Here is a 22,280-nt window from a genome sequence, read left to right as displayed (position 1 = left end):
CATTTACCAGCTGTGTGAACTTGGGTAAAAAATTTATATTTCCCAGCCTCAATTTTCTCATCCATATAATGGGTGTAATAGTAATACCCAGACTTCTGGGGTTAATGAGGAATAAATTAGATGATATACAAAGAACTTAGCATAGTACACAAAACAGAAAGCATAACAACAATCCCTTACTGAAAAAAATACAGTGTCAAAGCAAGTTGCAGTATTTTCTCAACTTCCACATAAAACCTTTACAGTTGGTAATGAGATAAACAACTTTATTGCATCAGTTTTTAACCACCCAGGAGACCTTCTGATTATAGTTTTATAAGTACCTTCACTCTATAAATTAAGTATGATTTTGTATACATTACTTTTTTTGCTCTAGTTTTTGCATATGGGAAATGTAAAATCACTGAGGCTCATTAGTTCCCCCTGTCCAATTATGGTCTTAAATTATGCTCATCTGGGCCAATTATTTTAGCACCAAGAAAAATTGCCTTCTTTGTCAAGACCATAGACAAGAACCAGAACCAGTCCCCAGAACTAAAGCTGAGTCTCTGCAGATATACGTTCTGTTTTTGCGTCCAGGGTGCCATTGTTATACCCAGAAGCAGAACAAAGTTACTGCTTTAAAACATGCTCCTTTGCCAGCCATCCTCAGCCTGTAAACTAGCAGCTAAAATATCCAGCTATTTTCTCTAAAAATATTATAAATGTAAAAACATTTTGTGCTAAGTAGTGTAATAAGGGCAAGAATATACATTCATTTTTCCACTGTAGTCTCATTTGGGATTTAGGCCAAACTAAGTAGATTAAAATAAAAAATTGGTAGGCATAACTATGACTTTTGCAATGGAAATATTCAAGTAATGCATGCGATTATTTTAATGGAACTTTCTGCTCTGGTTTATAATGAAATGAGGGAGCTTTTCTGAATCACAGGGATTTGTTCTGTACTCTACCTCAGAGGCTGTATGTATGAGTGACCTCCTGGTTTTAGACAAGTTGCCCTGAATTCTGTTATTTTCTCATTTAGTTAGGATATAAAGGAATTTCAGCAGGCCACTTTTCCAAAGCATAGATTGCTAAGTTAGGGGAAAGTCTATGCTTATTTCAAAAGAATGTATGATTTTGCCTCTCCTAGGGCTGCAGTAGAAGCAGAATATTCCTGATATGATTTTAGGTTCATGGTGGTCATGGTGGTAGTTTTGTTGCTAAGCTATGTCTGACTCAATCCCATGGACTGTAGCTCGCCAGGCTCCTCAGTCCATGGGATATCCCAGGCAAAAATACTGGAGTGGGTTGCCATTTCCTTCTCCAGGGGATCTTCCCAACCTAGGGATTGAACCCAGGTCTCTTGCATTTCAGACAGTCTCCTGCATTGCGGTAGGATTTTTTACTGACTGAACCACCAGGGAAGCCCTTTATGTGCTAGTTAAATCATTTGATTCCGTCATTTGATTCTTACCACAAATTTGGTGAGATAGGCAAGCCATATTTATTTTAAAGAAGGGCATGTATGTCCTAGAAGTGACATAGTGGCTTGTTCAAAACAGTGTTTTTTGACTATTGCATGTCATAAACAACTATACAGAATATCTTCAGAAATTTTAAGTTCAAGTATAAATTCAAAATACCTTAAGAAACTTTCTGAAATTTTTATATTTTCTTAAAACAAAAATTCTAGATTGTCCTAGTAATAATATAATTCTCAATTCTGTTTTTAAATGGGAGAGTAAAACAGGAGCTGTGGTTAGAGGGCCAGGGTTGCTTACACCTAGGGCCTGCCCTAGAGCTGGCTACACCTGTGCTGTTGTTTATCATATCAGAGAGTGGGAGGTTTGGAGTGGCAACTCGAAGGGAAGGGAAGGCAGACTGACTGTGGCCCTCCATCTGAGAGACTGAGACTGAGGCTTTTCCATGCTCAGGAGGGAGCAGGTCTTAATAGTCTGTGTCAGGCTACCTCATGCACAGGAGGCTGAGAAGGCCACCTTGCTCCTCAAGTCAAGGTGAGCTTGCTCATATGTGTTGTGAGTCCAGACTTTCCAAATGGGCTGCTCATGCGTCTCAATATAAAAGAAAACAAAGAACCCAATCAGAAAAAGGGCAGAAGATCTAAACAGACACTTCTCCAAAGAAGACATCCAATTGACCAAAAAATCACATGAAAAGATGCTCAACATCACTAATTATTAGAGAAATGCAGATCAAAACTACAGTGATACAGTGATGAAGTGTCACTCATTCAAGTCAGAATGGCCCCATTGAAAAATCTATAAGCAGTAAGCACTGTAGAGAAAAGGGAACCCTCCCACCCTGTTGGAGGGAATGTAAATGGGTGTAGCCACTATGGAGAATAGCATGGAGGTTTCTTAGAAAACTAAAAACAGAGTTACCATATGATACAGCAATCCTACTCCTGGACATATATCTGTGAAAACTATACTTTGAACAGATACGTGCACCCCAATGTTTATTGCAGCACTATTTATAGTAGCCACGACATGGAAGCAACATGAATATTCATCAACAGCTGAATGGATAAAGATGTGGTGTATATATATATATATATATATATATATATATATATATATACATATATATACAATGGAACTTTACTCAGCCATGAAAAAGAATGGAGTGATGCCATTTGTAGCAACATAGAGAGAGATTATTATACTATTATAGTAAAGTAAGTCAGAAAGAGAAAGACAAATATCATATTTTAATATCATATATATGTGCAATCTAAAAAATTGATAATTTATTTACAAAATAGAGACTCACGGGCTTAGAAAACAGTCTTACCAGAGAGGAAAGGAGTTGGGGGAGATAAATTAGGAGGTTGGGATTCACATATACACACTACTACATATAAAATAGATAATCAAGAAGGATCAGTAGGTTTTAATAGCACAGGGAACTCTACTCAACAGTCTGTAATAATCTATGTAAGAAAATAATCTGAAAAAGAATTGATATATATAAATATATATGTATTATGTGTGTGTGACTAAATCATTTTGTTGTACACCTGAACATTAACTATACTCCAATATAAAATAAATGCAATACTGTATATTAACTGTACTCCAATATAAAATAAATTTAAAAAATAAAGGGGATTAGCTCAAGATGGCAGAGTAGAAGGGTATCATCCCTTCTACTCATCCCTTGTTGTATAAACACAAAAAGCACAACAAACCACTGAGAAACCATTGACAAAAAATTGCTGGAACCTACCCAAAAAGACACCCTACGTTCAAAGGCAAAGAAGAAGCCACCGGGTGGCGGAAGGGGCACAGCCGCGATAAAAGCAAATCCCATACTCAGGTGGGTGACCCACAAGCTGGAAGACAATTATACCACAGAAGTTCTGCCACAGAAGTGAAAGTTCTGAGCCCCACACAGGGCTTCCCAGCAATAGGAGGAGGAGCCCTAGAGAATCTAGGTTGAAAGACCAGTGGAGTTTGATCCCAGGAATTCCACAGGGCGGGGGGAAGCAGAAACTCAACTCTTTGAGGGTGCATACAAGGTCGTGTGTGCACCAGGACTCAGGGTAAAAAGTAGTGACCACATAAGAGCCTGAGCGAGACCTACCTGCTGGAGTTGGAGAGTCTCCTGCCAGGTGGGGGATGCAGCTGTGGCTTATTGCAGGAACAAAGACACTGGCAGCAGCAGATCTGGGAGTACTCATTGACATGAGCCCTCCCAGGGGCTGCCTTTAGCTCTGCCCTACAGCCTGTAGGCTCCAGTGCTGGGATGCCTCAGGCCTAGCAACCAACAAGGCGGGAACACAGCCCCACCCATCTGCAGACAGGCTGCTTAAAGTCTTCCTAGGCACAGCCCTACCTACCAGAGGCACAAGACTCAGCTTTACCCACCACTAGGCAGGAACCAGCCCCTCCTACGAGGAGGCATGCACAAGCCTCTTAGAGAGCCTCGTCCATTAGAGGGCGGATAGCAGAAGCAAGAAGACCTATGATCCTGTAGCCGGTGGAAGAGAAACTATAGTCACAGAAAGTCAGACAAAATGAGATTCCAGAGGAATATGTCCCAGATCAATGAACTAGATAAAACCCCAGAAAAACAACTAAATGAAGTGAGACTAGGCAACCTACCAAAAAAAGAAAAGAAAGAATTCAGAATAATGATAGTGAAGATGTTCAGACATCTTGGGGAAAGAATGGAGGCACAGATTTAGAAAATACAAGAAATGTTTAAAAAGACCTAGAACTAGAGAACAGAGATTAACAATCCAATAGCTGAAATGAAAAATAGACTAGAAGGAATCAATAGCAGAATAACCGAGGCAGAAAAATGGATAAGTGACCTAGAAGACAGAATGGTAGAGATCACTGCTGCAGAACAGGGATAAAAAAAAAAGGAATGACAAGAAATGAAGATAGTCTAAGAGACTTCTGGGACAACACTAAATGCACCAACATTCACATTAGAGCATTCCTAGAAGGAGAAGAGAGAGAAAGGATCTGAGAAAATATTTGAAGAGATAATTGCTGAATACTTCACCAACATGGGAAAGGAAACAGTCACCCAAGTCCAAGAAGCAAAAGAGAGTCCCAGGCAGATAAACCCAAGGAGGAACACATCAAGACATGTGGTAATCAAATTGACAAAAATTAAAGACAAAGGAAAATATTAAAAGCAACAAAGGAAAAGAAACAACATAAAGGGGAACTCCCATAATTTTATCAGCTGATTTCTCAGCAGAAACTCTGCAGCCCAGAATGGCATGACACAATATATTTAAAGTGATGAAAGGGAAGAACCTACAGCCAAGATTACCCAATGAGGCTCTCATTCACATTTGATGGAGAAATCAAAAGCTTTACAGAGAAGCAAAAGCTAAATGAATTCAGTACCACCTGACTAGCTTTGCAAAAAGTCTAAAAAATATGAATTGTCACGGGGAAAAAAATAAAGCATATACAACAAAAACAATGAAAACAGAAGCCTGTATTTATAAGCAAGGTATGGCAGAAAACATTTTACACAGGTTACCTCTAAACCTCATATAGTGCTGACATGATTGCCTCCGTTTGATTAATTTACTTTTAAAACTTCTATTTTCAAATAATTTTAGACATACAGAAAACTTGCAAAATATAGTACAGTGAGTTTCTATATACCCTTCACTTAGCTTCTTAAGATGTTAACATCTTAACCAAAGTACAGTAATCAAAGCCCCAAAAAGCAACAATACTGCTAAGTAAATACAGATCTTATTCTAGTTTATCAGTCCCCTCCCCAAAGGTCCATTTGCATTTCAAGGTCCAGTCCAGCATCCACACTGTGTTTATTGTTGTGTCTCCTTCATCTCCCCCGATCTGTGACAGCCCTGAGTTCGTCATCCTCTTTCATGATCTTGGCACTTTTATAAGTAATATTCACTTACTTTGTAGCATGTCTCTTACTGAGGGTTTGTCTGATACTTCTGAATTAGGTAGAGGCTACTCATTCTAGTCAAGACTGGCACAGAAATGATATGTCCTCACTATATCACATCATGTAGAGTATGGGAGAGTGCTAGGAGAAATATCAGTAATATATCAATACTATATATTGATATATAATATATATAACATGTATATTATATCAATAATATATCAATATGATAATAATGATATCAATAATATCAACAATGCAGACACACAAATGATACCACCCTTATGGCAGAAAGCAAAGAACTAAAGAGACTCTTGATGAAAGTGAAAGGAGTGAAAAAATTGGCTTAAAACTCAACATTCAGAAAATGTAGATCATGGTATCTGGTCCCATCACTTCATGGCAAATAGATGGGAAAACAATGAAAACAGTGACAGACTTTATTTTGGGGGGCTCCAAAATTTTTCACTGCAGATGGTCACAGCAGCCATGAAATTAAAAGACACTTGCTCCTTGGAGGAAAAGCTAAGACCAACCTAGACAGCATATTAAAAAGCAGAGATATTACTTTGCCAACAAAGATCCATCTAGTCAAAGCTATGGTTTTTCCAGTAGTCATGTATGGATGTGAGATTTCAACTATAAAGAAAGCTAAAAAAAAAAAAAAAAAAAGAAAGCTGAGTGCCAAAGAATTGATGCTTTTGAACTGTGGTGTTGGAGAAGACTCTTGAGAGTCCCTTGGACTGCAAGGAGATCAAACCAGTCAATCCTAAAGGAAATCAGCCTTGAATATTCATTGGAAGGACTGATGTTGAAGCTGAAACTCCAATACTTTGGCTGCTTGATGTGAAGAACTGACTCATTGGAAAAGACCCTGATGCTGGGAAAGATTGAAGGCAGGAGAAGGGGACAACAGAGGATGAGATGGTTGGATGGCATCACCAACTTGATGGACATGAGTTTGAGCAAGCTTGGCAGATGGTGAAGGACAGGGAAACGCGGCATGCTGCAGTCCATGGGGTCACAGAGTCGGACATGACTGAGCGACTGAACAGAACTGAGAGTATGTGATATGTGTCACCCTGATCACTTGAATGAGGTGACATCCTTCTTGCAGAGGTGGTGTCTCCCTGTAAATATACAATATTTTTTATTTTGTAATTACCAAATTTCTTGAGGGAAATAGTTTAATAATATTACCTCTCTTTTAGATGAGGTGACTAATGTTCAGAGAAGTTTAACAATTCACACGAAATCACACAGCCAGTAATAAGAAAACCAGAATTTGACATTAGTTTTGCCTGAAGCAGAAGCCCACTTTCTTCCCATCACCTGTTTTGGGAGTTTGTTCTCAGTGATGATGAGTAGGCATAGTCAGCTATTTAATAAACCCTCAGTTCAGTTCAGTTGCTCAGTCGTGTCCAACTCTGTGCAACCCCATGGACTGCAGCTCACCAGGCTTCCCTGTCCATCACCAACTCCTAGAGTCACCCAACTCACGTCCATTGAGTCGGTGATGCCATCCAACCATCTCATCCTCTGTCATTGCCTTCTCTTCCTGCCTTCAATCTTTCCCAGCATCAGGGTCTTTTCTAATGAGTTGGCTCTTCACATCAGGTGGCCAAAGAATTGGAGCTTCAGGTTCAGCATCAGTCCTTCCAATGAATATTCAGGACTGATTTGATCTGGTTTGATCAAATTGACTGGTTTAACTGTCAATTGACTGGTTTGATCTCCTTGTAGTCCAAGGGACTCTCAAGAGTCTTCTCCACCACCTCATCTCAGAAGCATCAGTGCTCAGCTTTCTTTATGGTCCAACTCTCACATCCATACATGACTACCCTAGTCTCACAGTTTTAAGACTTTTTTTTATCTCAAGGCATGTTACACTCTTAAAAAATTATTCAGGACACCAAAGAGTTTTTGTTTATGTGGTTATATCTTTGAGAATTTAAACAATAGCCTTTTAAAAATAGCAATAATAAACCCTACATGTTGACAGAAATAGCATATTCTTAAAATTATATTTCTGTTTGATAAATGATTATTTCTTCACATATAATTGAAACATACATCAGTTTTGTACATCAAATCCCCGCAGAAGTATTTGCATTAATGCTGGCTTTATTCCCATACTAAAAAAATTGTTTGGATTGTAATATCAAAATATGTTTAAATATTTGGTAGGACCTACATTCCTTCATTACTTTTACTTATTGATTTGTTTGTTTGTTTATCAGTGCTTTTGCTACTTTGGAGATGTTAGTCACTCAGTCATGTCAGACTCTTTGTGAACCCCTGGACTGTAACCCTCCAGGCTCCTCTGTCCATGGGATTCTCCAGGCAAGAATACTGAATTTTTTAAGAATGCTTAATTGTTTAGATTTTATTTTATTGGGAGAATAACAATTAACAGGAGATCTACTCTCTTAATACTTTTTTCAGTGTACAGTATACTAATGTTGATCAAAGATAGTGTCATACAACAGGTCTCTAGAGCTTACTCATCTTACTGGATGAGTAAATAGAGTAAAAAAGTAGAGTAGAGTAAAAACACATAGAGTAAAACTCTATGCCCATAGATGAGTAGCTCCCATATCTTCTCTCCCAAACCCTTGGCAACCATCTTTGCATTCTCTGATTTTATGAATTAGAGTATTTTTGTTGTTGTTCAGTCATGTCTGACTCTTTGCAACCCCATGGACTGCAGCATGTCTTCCCTATCCTTAACCATCTCCTGGAGCTTGCTCAAACTCATCATGTCCATCGAGTCAGTGACGCCATCTAATCATCTCATCCCCTGTCGTCCACTTCTCCTGCCTTCAATCTTCCCCAGCATCAGGGTCTTTTCTAATGAGTCGGTTCTTTGCATCAGGTGGCCAAAGTATTGGACTTTATGCTTCAGCATCAGTCCTTCCAATGAATATTCAGGGTTGATTACTTTCAGGATTGACTGGTTTGATCTCCTTGCAGTCCAAGGGACTCTCAAGAGCCTTCTCCAGCACCACAGTTCAAAAGCATCAATGCCTCAATTTGGTGCCCAGCCTTGTTTATGGTCCAGCTCTCACATACATACATGACTACTGGAAAAACCATAGTTTTGACTATATGAACCTTAGTTGGCAAAGTAATGTCTCTGCTTTTAAATATGCTGTCTAGGTTGGTCATAGCTTTTCTTCCAAGGAGCAAGTGTCTTTTAATTTCATGGCTGCACTATTTTACAAACCTCAAATAAATGGAATCATACAATATTCATCCTCCTATGACTAGTTTATTTCACCTAATGTAATATCCTCAAGGTTTGTCCATGTTGTCACATATTATGAATTTTCTAAAATAGTATTGAGAATAGCAATATTGCTTTACATTTTTATAATTTTGAAAAGGTAACTGGCCTAATAGAAATAGCTGTATTCATATCTATTTTGCATTTAGACTATTGTGATGTTACATGTCACACAGTGCCTAGAAGACTCCACTGTGTACATCTGAGTGGGTTAGAGTGAAACAGGGAAATAACATCTTGGTATTGTGATGAAGTTAATTCTGCAATCCCTTGAAGGTATCTCAGGTACTCCCAGAGTCCCTGGACCACTCTGAGAACTATTCCTCTGGGCATGAAAGGAGACACTGAAAAAGCCAGCATTAAATATTCCTGGATCTCTTGAATAATTTCTCCAGTTGTAGTGCCCTGTTAAATAAAATTTTAATAAGCTAGAAAAAAAGATAGTTAAGCAGCAGGAACCCTTTTCATGAATAAGGTGCTCTAAGGTAAAAGCTCTATTTAAATTTCATGGGGGTGAAATCATTAATAAGCAAAAGTAATGATGCCAGTGTTATTGTAATGGTCGTAAAAATCTGCAGTCTTACTGAGATGATGCACTTTTATGCTTTAATTGACATCATTTTATGTGCTAAGTGGATGCTAGATCTTGAAACTGTTTGAGGGGCCTCCTGCGGGGTTGTGCAACACACTCACTACATATTTCCTCCAAAGAGCCTGGGAGTTTCTAAATCAGTCACCCAAACTCTGGGCTCCTGCATTCTCTATGCAAACAGTTTTTCATCACTGAAGAATCCCAAATATGATGCAAATCATCTGATTAATTATTTTGTGTTATTCTTCCACTTTTCAGAAAAATAGTCCTTAGAGAGCTGTAGCATCAGCATAATGCAGCCAGTGCTTTAGAGCAGGTTGATTTCTGGCTCTCATCGTCATGGAGATAAAACCTTCAGACACAGGGAGTTATGGTGACGGTAAACCATGCTCTTTCCCTGGTGGCATGGATTTTTACAACTTGTCTTTTGATGAATTTTTCTATGTCACTGTTGATAAATTACATGTATAGCGACCTGTTTTATCTAGCTATATTCTTAAATGAATACATTTCTATTTTGTTTTACCTTCAGGAAGATATAAAATTATTTTTAGTTAAATGGATTGTGAAAAATTAGGTGCGTTTGACAAAGGTACTTAATGTACGGATAGAATAAATACAAATCTAGTTTTCTAGTTGGATGCACAGCAAAGGCACTGCTAGGTCCAAATTTGCGTTTCTATATATGCACCTCATCCATTGTCAAGATTTACTAGATCCTATAAGTTTCTTTGGGGACCCTATTCAGATTCTAAATCAGAAAGCATAATATTTTTTCACTTTAACAGTGATTGTTTTACCCTTCCCCTTTGTTTAAAATAATCATTTTCACTTATTGAGTGAAGCAATATAATGCTTATGCTATTTGCATTGTAAAAAAATTTGTAAATTGTCTTTTCTAGTTAAATATTTTGGTAATATCACACCACTTTAACTGTGAATTTTGCTTATGTTTTAAATGTTTATGTAAGAGAGACCACAATGATTTATAAAATATAAAATATACTTTCCCTTTTTGTTTCTCTTAAGAAAATTTCATCCTACTTAGAGTCATGCAATTGGATGCATCTTCTCAACTTTGTCTTTATAAGATAAACACAAAGAATAGAACATATGGATTGATTGTTCTGCCCCCGATTTCTGACACAGAGCACCTAAAATCCTTGCAGTTTCCTAAGTGACAAGAACACTAGGAATATCTTTTGTTCCAATATTTTCTCCTTGACACTGGTTCCTGACTCCAAACTCCTAAATCCCCTGGAATTTCCTGGCAGATAGAAATGTCTTTTGTTCTAATGAGGTGAATCTTGGTGGAGTCCTGCATGGCTCACTGGAAAGACCAAGCCATTATTAGAAGCTTAGAACTTTCATCTCCACCCCTCATTGTCCAGAGAGGGAAAGGAGGCTGGAAATATAGAGTTAATCCCTTCCCTGCCAAAAATCTCAGAAGTATGTGGTTCAGAGAGCTTTTAGGTTGGTGAACACAGAGGTGCTGGGAGAGTGGGGTACCCAGAGAGGACATGAAGGCTCCACGTCCCTTCCCATATCCCTTGCCCTACAGTCTCTTCCATCTGGATGTTCATCTCCATCATTTATCATATTCTTTTACAATAAACTGGTGTGTTTCCCTACACATGTAAAATGTGCTTAGTAAATCTTTTCTTAGTGAATGAATGAGAACACATTTCATATGGTGACTATTATGTGAGGTAGTATATTGAAGGCCTTTTGTAAGTTGAAATGGTGTGAATTTAATATACAAAAATGGCATTGCTTTGTTTAGTGAAGAAAAAATATATTTCAATTAGTGGTCTAAAGCAGTTGCATGTTTGATAACAAAATTAGATTCCTGTCTTATATAATAACACAAAAAAGAGTTATATTGGATTCAGATTTTAAAGGTATAAAACATTCAGTTCAGTTCAGTCGCTCAGTCGTGTCCAACTCTTTGCGACCCCATGGACTGCAGCATGCCAGGCCTCCCTGTCCATCATCAACTCCAGGAGTTTACTCAAACTCATGTCCATTGAGTCAGTGATGCCATCCAACCGTCTCATCCTCTGTCATCCTCTTCTCCTGCCTTCAATCTTCCCAGCATCAGGCTCTTTTCAAATGAGTCAGTTCTTTGCATCAGGTGGCCAAAGTATTGGAGTATCAACTTCAACATCAGTCCTTCCAGTGAATATTCAGGACTGATTTCCTTAGGATGGACTGGTTGGATCTCCTTGCAGTCTCTTGGAGTCTTGAAGACTAAAGAGTCTTCTCCAACACCACAGTTCAAAAACATCAATTCTTTGGTGCTCAGCTTTCTTTATAGTCCAACTCTCACATCCATACATGACTACTGGAAAAACGTCTAGCTTTGGCTAGATGGACCTTTGTTGGCAAAGTAATGTCTCTGCTTTTTAATATGCTATCTAGGTTGATAGTAACATTAATCAAAAAAATATTGAGGAATCAGTTCATAATCTTGGAGTAAGACATTTCCGATAATTATAAAATAAACCCAGAAGGCATAAAAATCATACAGTTTTGCCTATATAAAAACAAAAAAAAATTTCTAGGTAACAAAAGCTATAATAAACAAAATTAAAAGGCAAGTGAGAAATAACAAATTAAAGTATTTATAATTCTTATACTGTTTATAATCTTTAATATATAATATATATATGATGTCTATGTTTCAATTTATAAATCATTAATAAAAAGAAAAATAACCCAATAGAAAAATGAGCAAGGTATGAGCACCTAAATAAATAAAACAAATACTAACAGACATAAAGGGAGACATTGACAGGAATACAATAATAGTAGGAGACTTTCACACTGCACTGATGTCAATGAAGATAAAAATTATTTCAATCATCGTTTCTGACCATAATGGTATGAAACTAGAACTCAACCGCAGAAAGAAAAATGGGAGGAAAAATCACATGGAGACTAAATAACATGCTACTAAAAAACCAAGGTTCCTTGGTTATTCAGTCCATAATGACTCTACCTGCAAAGTGGGAGACCCGGTTTCGATGCCTGAGTTAGGAAGATACCCTGGAGAAGGAGATGGCAACCCGCTCCAGTACTCTTGTCTGGAGAACTCCATAGACAGAGAAGCCTGGTGGGCTCTAGTCCCTGGGGTCACAAAAAGTCATACATGACTGAGTGACTGTCACTCACTCAAAAAGTCAGTGTGTCAACAAATAAAAAAGGAAAGCAGAAAATACTTCAAAACAACAACAAAGAAAATGCAACTTATGAAATCTATGAAAGTGAAAGTGAAGTCGCTCAGTCGTGTCCGACTCTTTGCGACCCCATGGACTGTAGCCTACCAGGATCCTCTGTCCATGTGATTTTCCAGGCAAGAGTATTGGAGTGGGTTGCCATTTCCTTCTCCAGGGGATCTTCCTGACCCAGGGATTGAACCCAGGTCTCCCACATTGCAGGCGGATTCTTTACCATCTGAGCCACCAGGGATGCAGCAAAAGCAGTCCTCTAAGAGGGAAGTTCATAGCAAGACAGGCCCTCCTCATAAGAAAGAAGTACCTCCAACAAACAACCTAACCCACCACCTAAAAGATTTAGTAAAAGAAGAACAAAATCAGAAGAAGGAAGGAAATAATAAAGATCAGAGAGGAAGTAAATAAAATAGAGATAAAAAATAGAAAAGACAAAAAAAAAATAGAAAAGATCAATAAAACCAAGAACTGCTTTTTTGAAAGGATAAACAAAATTGACAGACCTCTAACCAGGCTCACCAAGAAGAAGAGAGAGAGGACCCAAATAAAGAAAATAAGAAATGAAAGGGGGAAAATAACCAATACTGCAGAAATTTTAACAATTGTAAGAAAACACTTTAAATAGTTATATGCCAACAAATTGGATAACCTAGAAGGAATGGAAAAGTTTCAAGGAACCTACAGCCCACCAAAATTGAGTCAAGAAGCAACGGCTAATTTGAACAGACCAATCACTAGAGATGAAATAGAATCTGTAAAAAAACAAAACAAAACTCCCTGAAAAGGGAGTTCCCTGGTGGCTTAGTGGTTAGGATTCCAGGCTTTTACTACTATGGCCTGGGTTCAATCCCTGTTGAGGGAACTGAGATCCCATCCCACAGGCCATGCAGCACAGCTGACAAAAGTCAAAACAAAACAAAACTCCCTGCAAGCAAAAGTCCAGGACTGAATAACTTCCCTGGTGTATTTCACCAAAAATATAAGAAAGAACTTATGCCTATTCTTATCAAACTATTGCAAAAGATTGAAGAGGGAATATTCCCAAAGTTGTTCTGTGAAGCCACTCTTACTCTGATTCCAAAATCAGACCAAGACATTTAAAAAAAGAAAATTACAGCTCAATATCTTTGATAGATGAGGACAGCATGGAAACCCACTCCAGTGTCCTTGCCTGGAGAACCCAATGGACAGAGAAGCCTGGTGGGCTACAGTCCATGTGGTCACAAAGAATCAGACATAACTGAGCGACTGAACATGCATTCACTCACACTTGCATGTTTGATAGATGTAAATGCAAAAATCCTCATCAAAATATTAGCAAAGTCCAACAATACATAAAATGGATCATAAACCACATTATGATCAAGTTGACTTTATTTCAGGATTGCAAGGATAGCTTAATATATGCAGATCAATCAACATGATACACCACATCAACAAAAGAAGACCAAAAACACAAGATCATCTCAATATATGCAGAAAAAGCATTTGATAGAATTCAATATCCATTCATGATAAGAACTATCACCAAATTGGGCATAAAGGGAACAATTCTCAACATAATAAAAGCCATTTATGACAAAGTCACAGCCGGTGTAATACCCAATGGTGAAAAGCTGAAAGCCTTCCCACTAAATTCTGGAATAATATAAGGATGCCCCCTCTCACTACTTCTATTCAATATAATATTGAAAGTTCTAGTTATAACAACCAGACAAGAAAAAACAAAGTTATCTAAATCAGAAGGGAAGAGGTAAAATTGTCATTATAATGACACTATAGTGACATGCAGGCGACTTGATACTCTGTATAGAAAGCCCTAAAGATTCCACACAAAAAATATCAGAGCTAGCAAATGAATTCAACAAGGTGACATGATACAAGATTACTGTACAGAAATTTGTTGCATTTCTTTACACTAACAATGAAATATAAAAAAGAGAAAAAAAAATCCATTTAAATTGGTGTCAAAAAAATAACTAGGAATAAACCTAACCAAGGAGATGAAAGATCTGCACACTGAAAACTACAAAGTGTTGATAAAGGAAATTGAAAATGATGCAAAGAAATGGAAAGATATCCCAGCTCTTGGATTGGAAGAATTAATATTAAGATGGCTGTACTACTCAAAGCAGTCTACAGATTTAATGTAATCTCTATAAAATTACCCATGACATTTTTCTAAGAATGAGAATAAATAATCCTAAAATACGTATGGAGCCACAAAAGACCCAGAAATATCAAAGCAATTCTGGGCAAAAAGACCAAAGCTGGAGGCATAATCCTCCCAGTTGTAGTATTGTCTGGAAAACAGTATGAGATTCCTTAAAAAAATAAAAATAGAGCTGCCACATGATTCAGCAATCCCATTTCTGGGCATATATCCAGTAAAAGCAAAACCTCTAATTTGAAAGAGTACAGCACTTCAGTGTTCATAGCAGCAGTATTTACAATGGCTGTTTACATGGAAACAGCCTATAAGTCCATCAACAGATGATTGGTTTAAGATGTGGGAGGGAAATGGCAACCCACTCCAGTATGTTGCCTGGGAAAGCCCATGGACAGAAGAGTCTGGTTGGGCTATAGTCCACGGGGGGTTCACAAGAGTCTGACATGTCTTAGTAACTAAGTCACCACCACCATATATACATATATATATATAATATAATCTTAACCCAATCATTAAAAAAATGAAATATTGCCATTTGCAGAAACATGGGTGGCCCTGGAGAATATCATATTAAGTTAGACAGAAAAAGAGTATATGATATCACTTATATGTGGAATCTAAAATGTGGTACATATACACCATGGAATATTACTCAGCCGTTAAAAAGAATTCATTTGAATCAGTTCCAATGAGATGGATGAAACTGGAGCCCATTATACAGAGTGAAGTAAGCCAGAAAGATAAAGAACATTACAGTATACTAACACATATATACGGAATTTAGAAAGATGGTAACGATGGCCTTATATGCAGGGCAGAAGAAGAGACGCAGAAGTACAGAACAGACTTTTGAATTCTGTGGGAGAACGTGAGGGTGGGATGTTTCGAAAGAACAGCATGTATATTATCTGTGGTGAAACAGACCACCAGCCCAGGTGGGAGTCATGAGATAAGTACTCGGGCCTGGTGGGCTAGGAAGACCCAGAGGAATCGGGTGGAGAGGGAGGTGGGATGGGAGACCGGGATGGGGAATACGTGTAACTCTATGGCTGATTCATATCAATGTATGACAAAACCCACTGAAAAATTTAAAAAAAAAAATGTGATACATACAAAAAAAAATAAAAAAATAAAATGCAATACAAATGAATCTATATATGAAACAGAAACAAACTTACAGACATAGAAAGCAAACTTATGGTTACCTGAGGGGGAAAAAGGGAAGTATAAACTAGGGGTATGGGATTAACAAATACAAACTGCTATATGTAAAATAAACAAGAATTTACTGTATAACACAGGAAACAATATTAAGTATTTTATAATAACTTAAAATGAAAAATAATCTGAAAAAATTTATAAATGTATAACTGAATCACTGTTGCACATATGAAACACAATATTGTAAATCAACTATACTTCAATCAAAAAAGAAAAATGAACAAGGGAAATTACTGATTTCATGAAGACCTGCTACAAATGGTTAATAAGAGGGATTCTACCTCATTGATTATTAAATAAATACAAATTAAAATAATAATATTACTTTTTGTGAAACAGGCAAAGATTTACGAGATTGAGATTATACAGTGTTAGCAAAAGTGTGGGGAAAAGCCCGGATTTTCTAATCCATTGTTGGTAACATTGTATAATTGTTCTGAAGAAACATTTATAGTATTTTTAAATAATTAATGTTTTTATTTAACAATTTAAAATTTGCATGCAAATTAATATTCTAGATGTTGAGGATTAGTTCAGTTCAGTTGCTCAGTCTGACTCCTTGCAACCCCATGGACTGCAGCACAACAGGCTTCCCTGTCCATCATCAACTCCCAGAGCTACTCAAACTCATGTCCATCACATCGGTGATGCTATCCAACCATCTCATCCTCTGTCGTCTCCTTCTCCTCCTGCCTTCGATCTTTCCCAGCCAGCATCAGGGTCTTTTCCAATGAGTCGGTTCTTTGCATCAGGTGGCCAAAGTATTGGAGTTTCAGCTTCAGCATCAGTCCTTCCAATGAATATTCAGGACTGATTTCCTTTAGGATTGACTGGTTTGATCTCCTGGCAGTCCAAGGGACTCTCAAGAGTCTTCTCCAATATCACAGTTCAAAAGCATCAATTCTTCGGTGCTCAGTTTTCTTTATAGTCCAACCAACTTTCACATCCATACATGACTACTGGAAAAACTATAACTTTGACAAGATGGACCTTTGTTGGTAAAGTAATGTCTCTGCTTTTAAATGTACTATCTAGGTTGGTCATAGCTTTTCTTCCAAGGATCAAACGTCTTTTAATTTCATAACTGCAGTCACCATCTGCAGTGATTTTGGAGCCCCCCAAAAATAGTCTGTCACTGTTTCCATTGTTTCCCTATCTATTTGCCATGAAGTGATGGGACCAGATTCTGTGATCTTAATTTTCTGAATGTTGAATGTTAAGCCAGCTTTTTCACTCTCTTCTTTCATTTTCATCAAGAGGCTCTTTAGTTCTTCTTCACTTTCTGCTGTAAGGGTGGTGTCATCTGAATATCTGAGGTTATTGATATTTCTTCCAGCCATCTTGATTCCAGCTTGTGCTTCATCCAACCTGGCATTTTGCATGATGTACTCTATGTATAAGTTAAATAAGCAGGGTGAAAATACTTGACGTACTCCTTTCCCAATTTGGAACCAGTCTGTTGTCCCATGTCCAGTTCTAACTGTTACTTCTTGACCTGCATACAGATTTCTCAAGAGGCAGGTCAGGTGGTCTGGTATTCCCAGCTGTTTAAGAATTTTTCACAGTTTATTGTGATCCACACAGTCAAAGGCTTTGACATAGTCAATAAAGCAAACATAGATGTTTTTCTGGAACTCTCTCACTTTTTCAATAATCCAACAGATGTTGGCAATTTGATCTCTGGTTCCTCTGCCTTTTCTAAACCCATGTTGAGGATACAGTAGTTTTAAAAATGTAACTTACAGAATGTAACATTCTAGAAGAGAAGTTAGAAAATGAATTTAAAAAATAAAAATAAAAGAGTTTTAAAACAGCAAATTTCTGCTTTGGATAAAGCAGGCTTGCTAATACCAACAGCTGTTCACTAGACTAGACATATATATGCCATATACCTCCAAAGACTTGAGGTACTGGAACTATCAGACATAGGCTATAAAGCAATACTGCTTCTTATGTTTAAGTAAGCAAGCAAACAAAAACTTGAACATATTTTCTAGAAATAAGAAACTATAAAAATCATATAGCCTCTTGTAAAAAAAATTAAAGAGAATTTCTAGAAATTAAAACTATAATAAAGCTATAAACTAAAACTATATTACATTAAGAGTTCAATGAGTGAGTTTAATCTCAGATTCCTGCTGCTGCTACGTTGCTTCAGTCATGTCCGACTCTGTGCGACCCCGTTGACGGCAGCCCACCAGGCTCCTCTGCCCCTGGGATTCTGCAGGCAAGAATACTGGAGTGGGTTCCCATTTCCTTCTCCAAATCTCAGATTAGACACAGCTAAAGCAGAAATTGTGGACTTTCCTAGTAGCTCAGTCAGCAAAGAGACCACCTGCAATGCAGGAGACATAGGTTCAATTCCTGGGGTTGGGAAGATTCTCTAGAAAAGGAAATGGCAACCTGCTTCGGTATGTTTGCCTGGGAAATCTCATGGACAGAGGAGCTCGGTGGTCTATAGTCCATTGGGTCACAAAGAATCAGACACGACTGAGTGACTAAATTACCAAAGTGGAAATTAATGAATAGAAAGGAAAGTTGGAGACATTACAACATGGACAGATAAGACATGAAAATTACAGAAGAAAGGGGAAAGGACATGGACAATACAGTGAGATCTAAAACCATTTAACTGGAGCTTCAGAAAGAAACATAAACATATTTCAAGGAATAAGAAGTGAGAATTTTCCAGAATTGATGATAGAAATCATTCATTAGATTCAAGAGCTCCACCAATGCCAAATAGGAAAGCAAAAAAAAGTCTCCAGCTTGATGCACTATATTAAACCTCAGACAACCAAAAGTGCAGATATTTAGTCCAAAGAAAAACAAAGAAATTATCCTTCAAGGGAGTGATAATTAACTAACTGCAGAGTTAATAGCAGTGAGTGAAAGTGGCTTCAGTCATGTCTGACTCTTTGCGACCCCATGGACTGTAGCCTGCCAGGCTCCTCTGTCCATTGAATTCTCTAGGCCAGAATACTGGAGTGGGTAGCCATTCCTTTCTTTGGGGGATCTTCCCAACCCAGGAATCGAACCCAGGTCTTCCGCATTGCAGGCAGATTCTTTACCAACTGAGTCACCAGGGAAGCCCAATAGCAGTAAAGCAAGGCATGTCATTGACATCGTCCATGTGCTAAAAGAAAGTAACTTCCAGCTTCCAATTCCATACAGAGTAAATCAGAAAATGAAAACAGAATCCACTCTGAGATACCACTAAATACTATTCAGATGGACAAAAATTTAAATCTGACAGTACCATGTGTTGTTGAGGAAGTGAAACTGCAAGGACAAATTACACTTCCACTGTTGGGAGTGTGTGTCATCTAATAAAGATGAAAACACACACAATGTATGGCCCAGCAATTTCATTCCGGGGTCTGTTCCAGGGAGAGCCATATGCACGTGTACACCAGGGCATACACAAGAATGCTGTAATGGCCCCAGACTAGGAACAATGCAAATATTTATTAATAGTATAGCTAATAAGTCGTTGTATATTTATACAGTAGGATGTTGTACTATAATAAAAATAAAGAAATTTCAACTGTTTGTGACAACACTGATAAATCTTGTAGGATTTATCTTCAAGGAAGATAAAAGGAAGAGCCAAGAGAATCCCTGAAGTATATTTCTTTTTTTAAAAAATATTCATTTATGGCTGTGCTGGGTCTTCATTGCTGCACAAGGGCGTTCTTTAGTTGCGGCAAGTGGACGTTGCTCCCTCCTTGTGAGCATTTCTCATGTGGCTTCTCTTGCTGAGGGGCATAGGCTCTAGGGCGTGCGGGCTTCAGTAGCCGTGAGTTTCGGGCTCTAGAGGGCTGGCTCAGTAGCTGTGGAACACAGGTTCAGTTGCCCCACAGCTTGTGGGATCTTCCTGGACCAGGGATGAAACCGGTGTCCCTTGCATTGGCAGGTGGATTCTTAACCACTGGACCACCAGGGAAGCCCTGCAATGAATTCTGAATATCACCTTCTGCAGATGTGGTGACCTTTGTGAGTATGTGACCAAACTGAGTGGTAACCTTCAGAGAGCAGCCAAGCAGAATTGTGTAATCAATACGATTGGATACAAATGAGCACTAGATTTGGAATTTGAAGACATGGTTTGGGGTCACTTTCAAATTAAGTTGAAAAGTTGAGGGAACCCTAACTTTTGTGTTCCTGTGTGGACTCGAGAGGATATCGCCATCCATCTCACACCACGTAGTGAGAGAGCCTTAGGTGAGGGAATATGTTTGAAATCACTTTGTGAATCAGGAAGGGTCATACAAAGGGACGTGATTATTACTTACTTTGGGAACATGTAAATGGAAGCGTTTCCAGATTTTACAGGCCATGAAAGAGTTCCTTTTTTTTTTTTTTAACTGAAGTATAATTGCTTTCCAGTGCTGTGTTAGTTCTGCCATACAGCATCATGAATCAGTCATTTGTGTACACATATCCCCTCGCTCTTCAGCCTCCCTCCCACCGCCCCACATCCCACCCATCTAGATCACCACAGAGCCCTGAACTGAGCTACACATGCTATATAGCAGCTTCCCACTAGCTTTTTACACATGATATTTTACATTTTACACTATTTTACACATGATAGTGTATCTATGTCAATGTTATGAAAGAGTTCCTTTTAAACTTGAGTTTACCTTGCTCTACAAGACCATATCACATCCAACAGGAAGTCCCTGGTCATGCAGGAAATCCAACATGGATTGAATTAGCACCTGAGTAGAACCACAAACACTTGTCTAAACTGATGTGTGTGATATGCACTTCCTCTAATTAAAAGCATTTAAATGAAACCATGTGCATATTATCAATGCAGTAGATTTCCCTTGTGTTTGTGATCATTAGCCCATGTTGCCATATTCAGCTTGCCTGTTCACACTGCCAAGCTTAGAGCATCTTAGCATAAGCAAGCAGCTTCTGGCAGCTTGCTGACTGCCTCCAGCTGGACAGTTAACAGAGGGATGCTGCCAATGGGAAACAAATATTTGCCAGGAGCAATGAGGTGGAAAAGAGAAATTATCACTCTAAGATTTCATCAGAGAAGAAATCCTACTTGGCTCACAAGGTGTTCTCTCTGCCAACAAACAAATTGGTAAATGCATTCTGATGTATTCAAGCCTCTTGTTAAAGAGGAAAGGAAAACCAGAGAAAAGGCAGAGGCTTCGTTTTGACAGCACTTTAAATTCTTCAATTTCATGAAAATCTTAGTTGTAATCTCACTTCTTGACAAACAGTTGGGGCCTCTTCAAAGTGTGGTTTGAGGAGCATGTCAGCAGTACAGACTCATAGGCCATTCACAGACCCACTGATCAAAATCGTACTTCATCAAGATCCCCCCACGATTCATATATACACCTGTCTGGTTCGTTACTCCATATAGTACTTTTGCAACACTTAGAGCAGGAAACAACCTGGAATCATCTAGTTTGGGCTTCTGCTCTTAGGCTGCCAAGTTATTACTATCTGCATGTTACAGATGAGACTTCTAAAACCCAGGGAGCATAAGTTAGTTGCCTAAAGTCACAGAACTTGATGTCTTCTGCCACAAACACAGTATCCAGTCATACATACCAACTTTTTCAGGGTCTGTTCAATCTTCCTATATTTCCCTTTGAGAGAATAGATTTCTTGGCCTATATTCATTTCTGGAGAAAAGATAGACTTTACCTACTTATTTTGGCTTTTGCTCTTCAAACTAGAAAAAAATGTTTCAGAGAAATGTTATGATTTTGCCTAAGGGAGAATCAATCCTGACATAGAATCAAGGCATTGAGACTTGAGAGCCTAAGGGAGACCTACTTCCAAATGGATCATGGAGCTTCTTTCTGGTGTGTGTGTGTGTGTGTATGTGTGTGTGTGTGTGTGTGTGTGTAGCAGGGAGCCCCTTTGGTGCACTTGATCTTATAGATGCAAGGTATAAGTCTCTCTAAGAAAAACTCACAGCAGAAGCTACTGTTATATCTGTATATACGTGGCATTGTACTGTACTTAATTTAGCTTTCCGTACAGAAAGGGTCATGAATATGCATTTTGCCTAAGAAAATTATTTCTTTTCACAGCCTCATGTGTGATGGTGCAGGCTAAGCCAATTAACATAGCTAATTTTAGCCTTAGTTTGAGGGTTTATTTTAGAAAAGGTCACAGTACTGGTGCTAACTTTTAGCTTATTGTGTGAGAGAAGGAAGCATCAAAAAGCTATACAACCAAGCAACTGCTGCACTCCTGCTCCCAAGAATGTAAATGTATTGTATTTGAGATTTAGTTCTGCTTGGAGTTAGTGGAACTTACAGGGTAGCTCAGCTGGTAAAGAATCCACCTGCAATGCAGGTGACCCTGATTCGATTCCTGGGTTGGGAAGTTCCCCCGGAGAAA

General features: G+C 38.3%; 1 protein-coding gene across 5 annotated transcripts in view; it reads left to right on the top strand.

Annotated features, from left to right (window-relative positions):
* The window catches only part of NEK11 (NIMA related kinase 11), a 272,469-nt gene that overhangs the window by 138,702 nt on the left and 111,487 nt on the right, over positions 1-22,280 (top strand). The gene's annotated exons all lie outside the window — the stretch shown is intronic.

The sequence above is a fragment of the Muntiacus reevesi genome, chromosome 8 (genome assembly GCF_963930625.1).
Source record: "Muntiacus reevesi chromosome 8, mMunRee1.1, whole genome shotgun sequence".
Classification (NCBI taxonomy): domain Eukaryota; kingdom Metazoa; phylum Chordata; class Mammalia; order Artiodactyla; family Cervidae; genus Muntiacus; species Muntiacus reevesi.
Note: the sequence above shows the minus strand (reverse complement) of the source record. Positions and strands in the feature narration are given on the sequence as shown.